The sequence below is a fragment of the Malurus melanocephalus genome, unplaced genomic scaffold, assembly GCF_030028575.1.
Source record: "Malurus melanocephalus ecotype Western Australia unplaced genomic scaffold, MMel_1.1 scaffold_65, whole genome shotgun sequence".
Lineage (NCBI taxonomy): Eukaryota > Metazoa > Chordata > Aves > Passeriformes > Maluridae > Malurus > Malurus melanocephalus.
Genome location: NW_026623297.1, coordinates 284,042 through 293,522, shown reverse-complemented (window position 1 = coordinate 293,522; position 9,481 = coordinate 284,042). Strand labels below are relative to the sequence as shown.

At 37.7% G+C, this 9,481-nt stretch overlaps 1 protein-coding gene across 2 annotated transcripts in view; it reads left to right on the top strand.

Annotated features, from left to right (window-relative positions):
- SEMA3A (semaphorin 3A) overlaps window positions 1-9,481 on the top strand; it is a 245,729-nt gene that overhangs the window by 198,592 nt on the left and 37,656 nt on the right. The gene's annotated exons all lie outside the window — the stretch shown is intronic.

Genomic DNA, 9,481 nt, shown 5'->3' with positions numbered 1-9,481 from the left:
TAATTACTTCTTGGTAGGCTTTAAAAATTTCTGTTCAGGTAAGTACAGCAAGATTTATAGGAAGACTTTGTTAGGGAAGCTGGTATAAGCAGAAAYAAGATAGCTTTTCACTGACAGCTTTTTAACAGATGATCATTCAGAAAAAGCAGAAGAAAAGTTATTTTAAAGACTAGATTGCATATTTTTCCCATTCACTGCACAGCCCTTACGAAATAATTGCAACCATTCAGTGATAATACATTATCTGCRAGTATTGCTACATATCTGAGGATTGGTGTTTATTGATTCTTTTACTGCTGTTTGAGCAAAATTCAATATCCTTGTAAGTAAGAAGTGTTCCGCTGATGTCAGTGAGATTATTCATATTTCCTGAGCTTTATAATAACATTTGTCACACTGTAAAATTTTGTAGTCATGGGGCACAGCTCCCTTCAGTTACCCACTCCTCCTGCCTCTGTGTCCTGTTCTCCTGTTTCTCTAAAGCAACTTTCAGAAAGGGCAGAAAAATGAGAAATAAAGGTAAAAACCTTCCAGTGTGGTGTTTTACAAGGCCTAGTGAKTCRTTGGCTTTTTTCACAAGATTGTGTMAATGGGTTGCCATTATCAATAMTCAGTTCTGTTCCATGTTTGACATACTGTCAGCTTTAATATTTTTTACCAGACCTATTGGTAGAAAGCATTCTTTAAAAAAAAAAATCCAGTTTCCCATTTACTACAGGACCTATATTTTTTACTGCATTTCTTGCTTTTATTACTTTTTAAATACTTCTGKTAAACTTTCTGCCAGTTCCTCTCCCTGTGGTTTATGTATCACAAGAAAGTGTGCTGCAAAGTTCTCCCTCACTGCTCTTAAAAAAACACAAAAATTTTGAGTCTGATACAATGAAATTTTCATTCTTAAAAGTCACAGAGATTACATCAAATATTCCTGAAGTGCTGTCAGTGAATAAAAAAAAANAAAAAAAAAAAAAAAAAAGAAGGGTTTGCTTGTATGGAATTAAAGTGTAAAACCCGTGAAACAATGTTTAAGAAGAACAACCTTCTGGCAGTGCAGGTACTATTGCAAAACTTCTCCATGTGAAGCAACTGCACGGTTTTCATGTCCCCTGTGCTGTCAAATTTTTTTTCTTTAATTTATTTTTTTGGTTGAACAGAGTTAAGTTTTACATCAACAACAAACGAGTACATTATTTCAGTTGGGTAAAACCCTGTTAATACCTTCTGGTGACTGAAGCTAGATTAAGTTGCAAACACATATTGTGCTCACGTGACTACTGAAAGAGGTTGTCATAACTGATGCTATCACACTGAATACCTCAGGTGGTGCTGAGGGGTTTTGCTTTCTCTTACAGATGCCTTRCTGCATTTTGTGTTGCTGTGCTGCAGTGACACATGAGCTAAAAYCACTCACCCAGCCCTTTCCTCAGTTTTTGCTGCCATCCCTCATTAATCCTACATTAATSGATTTTTATGTCAAGTTGCTTTACACTAGCTGTAAAAGTTCATTATACCAGTAAAACATTTCTCGTAGTTGGACAAAATTACCTCAGTTCTTTAGCCAAATCTGAAGCATTTAACAAAGAAATTAAATTACAAGGGATTGGAAAGGTTGGGAAATTTCTACAGGAGTGTTCTCTACTGGACAACTCCTTGGGAACTGGCGTGGGCTGATATAATTTCCAAATGAATGAACATCCCTCACTGAGAGTTGTGACAACTATGGTAGAGTCCTGTCCAGTTTCTGATGTGACATCAGGGAGATTTTTTTTTTTTTAATAGCTACCCAATCCCTTCCATACACTTCAAATTGAACCTGGCAGTACAAAATTTGGAGGTTTTCTGCCTGTTTTCAAAAAAGATTATTTTTGACACAAAGGACACATTTGTTCACATTTTGGGCAAGAAAATGTAATATTTCTGCGGGCAAATGGTTCTGGAGACWGGGTTATGCACTGCATGGAGCTGACAGAGAAATGTTAGGAATTTAGCTTTCAGGAGACAGAGGCTGAAGACACAAACGCTTGTCAAGCCTGTGCTGTTCAGTTTGGGGTTTCATCCTTTTGCCAGTCATACTGCTGAGGGCTGTCCCAATTTCCCTACCCTGGAATACATTTGCCATGTTAATCCCCAGCTATTCCTTACACTCAGCCAGATATTTGCCTTCTGCAAAGTGCTGTGTCAGGAGTTTGGCTGATGGTGTTGSTTCAGCATGTTCCTTCTGCCTTCAGGACACCTTCCTGTACCCTTAATTTCCAGGTGGCAAAGAGAAAGACACATCTCTCAGCATTCTGAAAGGCCCGAGAAAATCACATTAGTGGAGAGGAACAGGTTTGGTTYCTGACTTCTAGATCAACTCCCATAAACTCCTTGGGCATCCCCAGGGATTTGTGCTCCACCTGTGAATCTTCAGAGCTTACAAAAGGCAGGCCTGTAGCGTGGCTCTTTATGCCAAAAGTCTGTAACATCCCAAATCAGAAACATATTTTGTCTTCAGTGCCTCCACGCTCCACTTCCTCCCCTAATGCATCACTTCTTAGCATAAAGACTGCAGTATTTAGTTCTTKTCACTCATCCAGAGCTCCAAAGATRTAGGTTACAGTTAAGGCACAGGCTTTCTAGTGTTTTTATTTCCAAACATCAATGTCAAAAACTTCAGATAAATTATTGAGAGAGGAAGAAACAGGCTCTTAGCTGGAACTCTCATTAGCTTTAAGAAATACAGATAACTGAGATTAAAGTATTCTTAAATGGAGACTGTGCTGCAAACCTCACTGTCTGTTCCGTGAGGGACACTAGTTTTCTCAGTTGCCCAATTATTCTCTCTGAGGGACAAGTAAATAAGTTTAAAATTAATTGTGTTGATAGATATGCAATAACCTTAAAACACAGTCAGTAATGGAAGAGAGGTGTTAATTTTGCTTGTTGTTCTGTAAGGAGATAATAATCACCTCTTTTAAATTAAATAGGGTGGATAGATCATGGGCATTGTTTTGTGAGAAATCTMATTTATGTTGAGCATTAAGCTATAATTTTACTGAACTTTATATTCACTTTTCTTCACCATATAATTAGTCTTTAACAGGGAATCAAAACTATTGTTGTCTCTTTAGAACAAAGGCTTCAGAAACTGRTAATTGCATCAGAGATCAACATTTTCTCCCTTCTATTTCCTGTGGGAGCTAAAATGTTATTTCCAAGATATGTTTGTGTTGAATTATGCCTCCAAGGCAGAAGAGGAGAGAGATCTCGGGGTGGTGGCATTGTCTTGGCTGGCACTCAGGGATTTGTTTAGACTGCTCTAGAGGTGCTGAGCACCCCAAAATGACAGTGTGCTCCTCTTGCTGTCATTTGACTCTGCATCACTGCCAGCCCCCTGGAGGGCACCCATGGCTCAGTCCCCTTGGCCTTGCCAAGTTTTCCCTTCTCCTGCTTCCTGCCCAGCCAGCATGGAACCTGTGTGCTTTAGGATGTTACAACATGTTTGCTCTTCTTTGCTTTTGCCGCAAATACAAATCGTTAATTCCTTAAAAAAGCCATCATTTTAATTCATTTTTTAATGTCTCTCACAATAAAAATGATCCATAGATAGCACTTGAGGTCAAACCACTGAAAAACCCACAAGGAGTAGACTCCTGTTGCTCTAAGTTTACCATTCAGATGTAGAAGAATTTACACATTTAAAAGCATGGTGTGTCTTTTTATAATGCACATCCCTTTGCATGTTACATTGCTGCTGCATCCATGTGTTGAAATGACAGAAATGTGATGTGTTGCTGCTACTTTTAATACCTTTCATCCTTGAAAATCTGTAATCTCTTTATGTCACACAAGTCACCACTGAAGCATAGCAGTTGGATTTTGCAGAGTAAGGGGTTTGTTGGTTTGGGGTTTTTTCTTGTTTGTTTGTTTTTTTGTGGTTTTTTGTTGTTTTTTTTTTGTTGTTTTTTTTTTTATTAATTGTGGAAAGAGTTTTGAATAAAATAAGAGGTAATCAAATTAAATTAGAAGTACACTATTGAAATTAAAAGAAGCCTTAGTTAAACCTTACACCTATTAGTCTGTTTTATAATCCGTGTCATGAAAATTGCCTGTACTAATMTTTGAAAAATTAATAAAAAGCAAGCTATCACTTCTAAGAAGGAGAAACTAGCTGACATAACTAACACACTACTTTGAGATYATCTTGACTCAAACCACTTCATAAATATCATCAGTCTTTAAAACTCTTTCTGGTGGGAATTTCCATTGCAAAATCAATGAGGGACCRTAGGGTTTCTTACCTTGTAACAGCTGCTGACAGCTTGACCATGCATGTCCTGCATGCCACACATCCTCCTGACTCTGTAAACAGCATTAAATGACATCTCTACTCCATGGTCTGTCCTTTCTGTGTTAGCATCTGACAAGAAGTTACCACAAACCTCCCATTAGCTTCATCATAGCCACAAAGTTATCCCTTGTGCAGAGAGCATTCCCTCTTTGAGGATGTGGTCTGATGCCATCGTGTTATTGAGGAGCTTCACTGGAAGCACCAAATCCATGAGAGCTCTGCTGCATTTGCCTGAGCCAGCAGCAGCAAGCAGAATGTGAAAGTTGAGGGATTTAAATGAAGGTGCTTTAAAAGARCACCAYRAAAAGCTCTGKTGTTTTGTAAACTACGTTGGAGTGTGTAAAACCACAAACCATCTTAGCTCTCTCATCACCATTTATTAATGGCTTTGTCCTCTGGTGACCTTGCCTAGGCAGAGGCTCTGCTGTGCACRTTTGTCACTGGAGCTGCAAAACTCCTCTCTGTGGGTAGTAGGGCTCACTGTGAGAGCAAGTCCAGATTTTCTGAGGACAGTGTTTGGCTCTCTATTCTGGGTCTCAGTGGACAGTCACTGWACATGGTAATGAAGTCTTGAGTAGCTGTCTATTTTTGTTGTTGTTAAATTTTTTATTTCAGCTTTTTTAGTTTTCCTCTCCTCAGGGTCCCAGTCACCCTCCAGTACTTTTCATTAAATTATAGCAATTGCAGTTTTACTGAGCATAAAATTTCCCTRGTTTCCTAGAATTTTCTTGCTGTGAACTGATAAATTAGTCATTTTGACCATAAATATACAATAATAGGAGCATCCAGTTCAAACTCTTTACAAAACATTTCCTAAGAGAGCTGCCCTTTGGCCCCCATCAAGTGATGAAGAGACGACCCCAGCTTCTGTTCCTCCAGCTTACTCAATCTTGACARCTAAAGGTAATTTCTGTGCCTTCAAGTTTATAGATCTTCATTAAAATGCTAATACAATTCAGTTAGAAAGCCAATTTCTGACTTTTATTGTTTCTTGCTCTTTGTGTGTGTGTGTATTTGTGCAGTTGTTGCTGCTAAAGAGTAACACTTGTTAAAGAACTAATGCAGATCGATTTACCTTCGCTTTTTCTCAACCTGAATTGCTGAGACAAGCAAAACATGTTTCCATTACTTAAATAAGCAAACAATGGCATATAAATCWTAGAGGCAGCTGGACCAAGGTGTCGTTTTCATAAAGAGCCAGATTTCTCAGGAAGGACAGTTTAATGGGCTGCTGCCAGTGAAACGTCTGCAGAGCTGGTAATTGCAGGAGGGCACACCAAGTGGTGTGCAGAGGTGTCATGTGGGATCTGAGAAATAGCACCACAGCCAAGACAACTGGAAAAAGGAGACTGAAAAAGGTGTGGGCTTTAATAATTTGCTTCTTAAAGGCTGATTGTTTTAAATAAAAATCTAGGGTTTTATTTTTAGCTTGTTCATTTTGGCTGCAAGATCAGAGAAGTGTTTTTAGCTGTAATTTTATTTTGATCATGTTTATGCTGTGGCTTTGTTTCTCCTTTGATCATGCTTAAACACGTTTTAGAAATGTTTGTTTGATGTATGCTGTTTTTTAGATCAGTCTTCCACATTGTCTGCTCGTGTTTTTTAAAAGCATGAATCATTGCAAACTATTTACCATCAAATTATTTCTTAAATCCATTTTCCCAAAACAAACTTTCTCGACTTTTAGCCAATGGGAGACTGCCTTCAAACAAGAAAGTGTTGAATTGTTGCAACAGCATTACTGAGGTCTTGGTGGATTGGAAGCAATTTTAGGGTTGCAGAATACTCAATAATTCATACTCAGAAATTTGAAGCTGTTCCATCTACCCCCSATAGATGCAGTGTACTGACTTTTACAATTGTTTCTGGTGGGTTTGGATCAAAGTCCCTACTTCCCATTCAGTAAAACTTGCTTKAAGTTCATTCCAGCATTTCTTTTGTGGCTGTGTTGAATGTATGAAATAGGTCAACCTTGACTGAATTATTTTAAACTTCCCATGGGGACCCTTGATACCAAACCTGTTTAATTTTGCAGGGTAAGGCAGGGCAGTCTCAATACTTGAACATACACATTCATGGATGACATTTTTCTTCTCCTGCATGGGTGAGCAATTAGGAGAGTCAAGGAGAAGTCCCTAATTCCCTCATCTGTGGATATCTCCCTTCCAGTCCTCAAAGAASAGCAATAAAAAAGTGCTAGGCAGTCCGTGGAGAGGGCTGTGTTGCGTGACTGCYGGCCATCTGGCTGATTGATTCATCAGGACCCTCAACAGCCAGCAGTGAGCGTGGTCTGAAGCCCTGGGGTTAAATGCAAGTGTGCATCCAGCCTCGGGCAAGCCAAAGAGGYCCTCCACCAGTGAAACAATAAAGAACACTCTACAGATCACTGGTTTACACCACCCACTTCTTAGCTTTATAGCCCATGAAATTATCAACCGCGTTTCTCTCCCTCTCTCCGCACGTGGTATCATGATGTTGTTTCTGTGACCACTACGTTCATTCTGAAAGAGAAATTAATATATTTCTATATGCAACAAAACTCATGTAGCCCATTCTGCCTTTATGTACTTCACTGCWTAGACATAGATCTGTTAGATGGAAGAGGGGAGAAAAAACCAAACACCCCCAGGTAACAGGAGCAAGGGTCCTATAACATGAAGAACCACTCTTCTATTGACAAAAACATTTCGATTTAACTAGATGGAAAAACAATCCAAGGTGTGCTGAGTGAAAAAAACATCAGTGTTGTTCAAGAAAAAATGTTCCCTGATGTACCATGGATGTGTTTCTAATGCGAGGCTGTGTGACTACTTCATTTTCAGGGATTTGGTTAGGATTATTAATCACTAATTGAAAATCTGAATCCATCTCAGATGAGCAGTGGTAGGAAGTGGATTCAGAGCACATTCACATAAACTCTAGCTATGGCATTAATTTTATCTGCCTTCCTCAGGACCCTCTTCTCAGCTATCACTCTGACAGAATCATTTGAAATACATATTTTCAATTTATTCAACTATTTTTCTGTTATTGTTGTGTCAGTCCTGCTTTAATGCTAAGCTGTCTTACTGTTTCTAGGTTCACTTGCAAAATTATGAGAGGGAAAGAATAATAATATGCTAACCAAGGGCAAGTTTATATAACCAGTGCTATATCAGCAATATTTTTTACTCGAATGGAACTCCCCACAGTATCTTCATAGGCCAATGTAAAGTTAGATTTTTGATGCCTGATAATATAGTGATTTATTTTAGAACTTGATCTCTTGTGATTTACAAAACCCATTGAGCTAGAAGCAAATCATTCAACCATTTGAGAATGTGTTTAGATTTTGGTTGAATATGATTTTTTTACCCTTTTTCATTAAGACCAAGAAGAAATGTACAAACATATTCAGAAAAGAGGTTCTCCAGATCCAGTAGCCAAAACCAGTGCCTTCTGATGGGTCTCCTCTTTCTCTGATGGAYCATTCCCAGGCTGAGTTGCAGAAATTTTCATGTTTTCAGATGTCTAAAAATGTTCATTTTAACAGACAATACGTAGTAGACACAGTTTCACTGAGATCTCTACTGTGGCCTGTGTTGTTCAACATGTTCACAAAAAACCTGAAACCTTGTTCWACATGTTCACAAAAAACCTTGAGCAGCAGGATGAGAGGTTGGGTTCTTTTTCACGTGATTCTAAGTTATTCAGCATAGTGAGACAAAGGAAGACTGTGAAGGATCACAAAAGGATCTTATGCAATTGGGTAGCTAAGCAATCAAATGACAAATTAAATTATTCTTGATGAATGATGTGGTGATACACCATGAGGAAAGTCATAAGGAAAACATGCCTATCTTCACATATAAAAGAATGGGCTGTGGACAGAGCACCACCAGTGAAGAGTGAGGTTCTGGGGTTATGGCACATAACTTCCATGGCAATTTCAGTTTACTGCTTAGGAGCTGTCAAATCAGTTTTAAATGGTAGGAATTAATAGGGAAAAAAAAAACCAAAAAAAAAAAAAAAACCAAAAAAAAAACCCCAACCAAAACCAACAGAGAATTCAAAAAAGAAAATTGCTATAGCCCTTGTTAAAGAGCACAGTTCATCCACATCATGAACACTGTACATTTTTCCAATGCAGGCATTGAGAAGAACCAAGTGAAACTATTAAGATAAATGTTCAAAACACAAAATCAGAAGTAAATTTTAATTCTTTACATTGTGTAAGAGAGGAACAAAGTCCAGGAGGACATGCTGAATGCTGGAAATTTGCATAGGTACAAGAAGAAACTAAACAGATAAATGGATGGAAAYGCTACTGAGAATTATTAAGAACACAGAAAGTAACAGAGCTCAGGGAAATCAGCTACAGTGAAAATAATTGAAGGAAAGGAGTTTATTTTTGGAGAGTGTTTTTTGAGCTCGCCATATTCTTTCTTGCCATGAATAATTACTTCTGGACAATATTGGAGTTTGTGTATTGATGCGACTGAACTTTGATCTAAACCAGTACAACAGTCACCCTTCTGTACTCATATATATATATATATATATATATATATTCACACAGACAAGAATATGAGAGTATATACATATATATACACACTGAGTACATGAGAATACACACACACACAATCATGCAGTATCTACTCATATAATAGAAACATCTAAACGTCTATGTGCATATATATAAATATATCAAAATATAAGGCAATGGGTTGCACAGGCCAGCTACTGCCAACTGGCAAAATATGGCAAAGTTCATTATTTCCATGACTATATTGCAATAAACATACACTGAAAAGATGTTAAAAATAACTAAAATAACTTATAATTTCACATAGGACTAAGACTCTGAGTAGTTAAATATAGTTCACAGTTAATTATCCCAGCAGGATGTAGAATGGTTATGAAACAGATTGGTAAATCTGTTGGATATGCCTTCTTTTTCCAAATATAGTGAAAGATACCAGCTGAAGTATTTCTGTCAAATACAGTGATGAGCCAGATGCACCACTGGTATGAATTTATTGATATGAATTCTATAAAATTTTCTCTCTCAAAACTTCTTTACAGCACTTTTTATATAACTGATCAGTATGTCCACCTTATATGTATTTTCATTTATTGATGTATCTTTTTTATAACTAAATAAAGTTGCCA